We start from the raw sequence: 5,308 nt of genomic DNA, 5'->3' as shown, positions 1-5,308 counted from the left end.
CAAGAGGTCCACATGCAGTGCTAATAGCTACATCATATTTCTCATCTATTCCACCAAGGTCACCTAAACGACCAAAAATTCCAGGTATATTCCATTTCTTTTCTGGGTTTCCCTAATAGCATCCATAACCCTACCACGAGAACGTGAGAAATGCATAGCACTTACGTTTTTCTTCAAGCTTCAATCGGAAATTTTTCAGTTCTTCTTCAACTGTTGCTGTTCGGAATAAGTTGTTGTAGTCGCAACATATCTTCATTTAATTTTTGTTCATCTTTGGAATTTGTTCATTAATCTTTGCACTTCTCTTCCCTACTGCTAACAGTATTTTTTTGCTTTTTTAAGTCCCGCTACAATCTGTTCAAGTTTCTTCTTCTCACTTCGCTCAGTGCTCTGGTAAATATCCCGCTCAGATTTGGGCAATATCAACAACACTCTTGGTTCGTCTACTTCCTTTCGCAGATCAATAAGTTGGTTTCATATTGGCTTTCTCATCCTGAAGCTGCCCGAGTTTCTGAGTTGAGAGTTTTCATTTCCTTGTGGTAAGCTTCCTCCTCTTCTTTCTCTTCTCCTCCCAAAATATCACGCAGACCCTCACACTCCTGTATATCCTTTTCATTCTTTTTCAGGCACTGAAGAAGTTCCTCCCAGTTTGGTTTTCTCAGTGTTGAGCTGACTTATCAATTTTTCCTTTCTGGTTCTTGTGTTTTAGGTCTTTTTGTAGTTTGACATCTCACTCTCAAGTCCTTTAAATTTCTCCTAAACACTCTTCCTTTGCCCTTGCTATGTTTTCCAGACCTTCCCCTCTTCTTAATCTCATCTTTTTTCTCCTTTCTTCTCTTTTAACTTTTAGTTTCTTCTTTACATCACTCATGCCTTCATCTACTCCTTCTTTTCTCCTCTGCCTTTCTTTGGTACGAGAGCAGTCAAGATAATAATTTGGTTAAAGTTGTGCTTCTTGGGGAGTTATGTCATTTTCAAGCCTGAGGTGTTCACTGCAGCAATTTTTTGGGTCCTTCCAATTCATCCTTCTCTTTCTCCACCATCTTCACACGATTCAGCTTTTCTCCCCTTGCTTCATTCAGTTCTTCGACTCTCTGGACAATAATTCATAGGTTCTTAAATCTTGAGGAACCCACTATATCCCCTAAAACTCCAGCATTCCAGTGTCATGCTCAGTAAGTGCCTTGGGTTTCATCATAGCAATCTGTTCAACTTCACCTTGGAGAATCAGGAAACGATTGTGATCAAGATCAATGCCATGTGCCCTGAGTTCCTTTGCCACCCCTTTAAACTGACACCTCTTTCCATTTATCTGGTAAAATGAGGAATTGTCCTTAAATGCTGTTCGTGAAACAACAAACTGTGAGTTTGGGATAACCTCAAAAATCATCTTCTTTGTCAATAATTTTCTGAAAGTGCACACAAACGTACAACTCTGTACATTTGGATGAGCTTCAGAGTTGTGAATAAAAAACAGAAATCTTTTTTGAACGGATCTCTGAGCACGGTAACCAAACACAAAGAGCATTGAATAAATAAAAATATTTTTTTCCACTGCCATTTGGCCCAAAAATTTGATGTAAGCTCTTGTGAAATGGACCAGTACCTGAGAGACAAAATTAGAGAAAAAAATTGAGATTACCTTCCTTCTTTTTAGACTGAAACCACATATAATTAATTCAAAAAATCCAATGAGTTCAATTTTGAAATCTAAAATACAATAGTTAATAACAAAATTAAAATTTATGGGAATTGATTAATTAATCATTATCATCTTATTTCATTAAATTCTCCCCACAAAAATGAGTGAAGTTTAAGATTCTTCTGCTGAACAAGAATCTATATGCCTTACAGAAGTGGCATCAGAAGTGTGTAGTTTTACCTGCCTTCCAGCATAACTTTTAAAGAAGTTATTTTCAATATGCGTAATGAAAAAACCCGAGGGCCTGTACTGTCAAAGGTGCAAGCTGGTGGAGGGGTGGAGGCAGATATATTTTCCCCTATCCGGACCCCACCTCCTCTTCTCATCATCCTCATCCTCATCCTCCATTGCAATCCCCCTACATCTTTCTCTATCTCTGAATTTTCCCTTTTTTCTCCTTCTTATCCTTGTCCTTCCTGTCTGATGGCATGTTTATGTGCTGGAAACTAAGACAATTAATATTAGCTAAAAATCTAAGTAAAAAATCAGAGGAAAGTAAATTCAGACAAACAGTTTCTGGACTGATTTGTTGTAAACTTAAGTTTATTATGATGGTATTTAAATATGGTGGAAATAATTGAACAGGGATTAACCCCTTGCCGACGGGTGGCATGTACGTTTCATGCCATGGCATGGCGGGACCATCTGCCGGGGGGAAAGTACGCACATGCCATAGGGGTATGCATGGACATGACATGAGTTTTTTTTTTGTTACAATCACGGCAAAGATTTTTTTTTTGCCAGTGAAATTTGTGTTTAAAAGTCGGTTCAAAACATTTTCTCTTTTTACCATGCAACAAACAAAAAAAAATGCAAAAACGAAAAATTTCAATCCATGGAACACACGGCTTATTTTATTCGGACTATAAAAGGAAAAATGATCAACTATGGGGGGGATATAAAAAAAAAATGCCTTCAGTCTCGATTTAAAAGGGAAATTTTGGCAAGTAGCCCACTGTAAAAAAATAATGAAAAATTGAAAATAAAAACATATCTTCGTAGTTTTAGGGAAGAAAGGGCATGGGAGGGTTGGTATTTGGAAATAAAGTGGTCGCCCCATGCTCGGGCGCGATATAAGCCCCGGGGAGCGGGGCCCCGGGCCCAAATATAAATGCTACCCGTCAATTAGGGTTTAATGTTTTAAACCCAAAAATAAACTTATAAAAACTTAATAAAGAAAACAGACAAATTTTCTTAAAAAATGAAAAAATATATATGGCAATCCAAAAGGGAAAAATGGTTTTAAATTGTGATCATTAATAGGAATATGTTTAAAAAAAATAAGTAAAAATTAGAATGCAAAATTACAAAACGAACAGGGGACAAAAACAACACACAGGTTATCAAATTTAGTGTGTACTGCAAAAAAATGCGCAACTTTATCTTTTCAAATCGATAAAAAATTTTTTTCAAAAATATTTTTGCGCCCCCAAAATCTTGACAATACTAGTCCTGTTTAGATTATCCCCACTTTTTTTACTTCATATAAACAAAAACTTAGGGGGGGATAGGGGGGGAGGGATGGGGTTACCATAGAAATTATGGGGGAAAAATATGATATAAAGTTTTACACACAATACAGGGTCCCCTTAAAAATTTTTAATGTGGGCTCCAGGGCAAAAATCCTGAAATTTGAGAAGTGATGGTGAGAGAAATCAATTAGTTAAAGTAGGGGTCAAGAGGGGCAGAAGCAAACAAAATTTAAAATAAAATAATAAAATAAAAAATAAAAAATAATGAAATAAAATAAAAACCAAAAAAAAATAATTAAAAACACAACAATAATAAAAAAAAAATAAAAAATTAAAAATAAAAACTTTTGGGTTTATAGTGGAATTTCTGTAAATATTTTTTTTCCCCAAAAGAAATACACGGGAGGGTTTAGGGGAGAATCAAGGATCACCCTGGCCCCCAACCCTCAAACCCCAACAAATCCCCCCCCATATTTTTGGGACATGAAAAAGCTTGACGATATTTTGCTAAAAACCCTGACATGACAGTCATGCAAAGAAAAAGGGAGTAAGATAACAGAAAGTCCACTTGGTTTTCCCAAGAAAGCCCATTTGGTTTCATTTTGCTGTGATACGGAGGCGAAGCCCAACATTTTCTGCTGTAAGGGTCCCCCAGCTTTACAAAAGGCCCCATCAACCCTTGGGCAAAACCCCAAGTCAGAAATTTTTTTTTGGGAAGTGAATAAAATTCTGCAAATGGGGGGGGGGGGGACTCTACGGGAGTGTCGCCGTAAAAAAATTGCCATTTTGGCCCACAAATTTTTCTGGCAAACATACCAAGATTTTTCAATTTTTTTGGGGCCCTCTCTGACACTTGGGTTTTAAAAATTTTGGGTTACTTTTCACTTGAACAAAAAAGAACTTAAAGTTTTTAAAGTTTCTTAGATTTATTTACATCCCTTTTGCATACATTTTTTGGGCCTTCCCTTGGGACTTTGAAAAAAAATTTGACCGCCTTTTTCCCCCCCCACAGCCAGAGGCAAAGGGGAAAGGGGTTTGGGATAAGAAACCAAGGGGGAAATTTTCCCGGAACTAACAAGTATAAAAAAAACCTAGTTTTCAGCTTGAAAACTGCTGAAAAACCCCCGATGAGCTGAAAAGGAGTGTATAAAGGCTTTTTTGGGGGCCTTCCCTCTCAGGACCGTGGGGTTTTTTGGATTTGTGGATCAAACCTTTTGTTTCTGTGGCCCTAAAATGTTACAAAAATGACGGGAAAAATTTACAAAACATACCAGGTGCTTTTTTTAGGGATAAATAAGCAACGACCCCTGCCTAGGGTTTAAAAAAATAAGGTATGTCTTTTTTCAATGTTATATTCGGAACGTTTCGCCTCTAAAACATGCATATGCGACTCCCCCGGCTCCCCAACCCCTCTTTCTAAATTTTAGCCAACATATTTTTTTACACTAAAAACAACTTTCCCCAAATAAAACGCAACGAATTTCCCCTTGCTTACCTCTGAATTACTAGAAAAAATAGGCAGTGCATTCGGAGGCTCCGTTTGGCGCCTTGTCCTCGAAGGCAACAACAAGATGCTGCCTACCAATTATTTACGCATTTTGTTTTACGTTTGGCGTTGGTATCTATAGCAAAGGACCTCTTTAACGTTTCTCTTGGGATTTCTGATCACCCAAGAACTTCGGCTAGTAGACAATACTGCCTTAAGGAAGCGACAATAAATGTACAACGAAAACCTAACTTGTTGTTTTTTTTTCCCAAGCGCTCGTTCCATTCAAATGTTTCGTCGGGGCGCGGGGGTCGCTGCCTAAAATGTATTCAGTTATTCACGCTTGAGTCATCAAATGCATCCAGTTTAACATGCGAGACCATATCATTTTTTTTTTTTTTTGCAATCAGTATTTTCTTGGAGCGTGCAGCAGATTCGGGTGCTGATATCTGCGAGGGCGATTTTCTAGTTACTTCCGGAAAATCGTTGCTTTGAAAATAAACTAATAAATATATGCATAGCATCATCGTTATTATCATTGTTATAACCATTATTGTTATCATCATCATTATTATTATCACAGACATTATCATCTGTATGAGATCAGCATCACTATTTTATTATTACCTGTCAAACATCTGCTGACGT

The 5,308-nt window shown here is 37.2% G+C and overlaps 1 pseudogene; it reads right to left on the bottom strand.

Annotated features, from left to right (window-relative positions):
* Positions 1-2,132, bottom strand: part of LOC119575208 — a 13,844-nt pseudogene extending 11,712 nt beyond the window's left edge.
* Positions 2,133-5,308: the final 3,176 nt, after the last annotated feature.

The sequence above is a fragment of the Penaeus monodon genome, chromosome 7 (genome assembly GCF_015228065.2).
Source record: "Penaeus monodon isolate SGIC_2016 chromosome 7, NSTDA_Pmon_1, whole genome shotgun sequence".
NCBI classification, from domain to species: domain Eukaryota; kingdom Metazoa; phylum Arthropoda; class Malacostraca; order Decapoda; family Penaeidae; genus Penaeus; species Penaeus monodon.
Note: the sequence above shows the minus strand (reverse complement) of the source record. Positions and strands in the feature narration are given on the sequence as shown.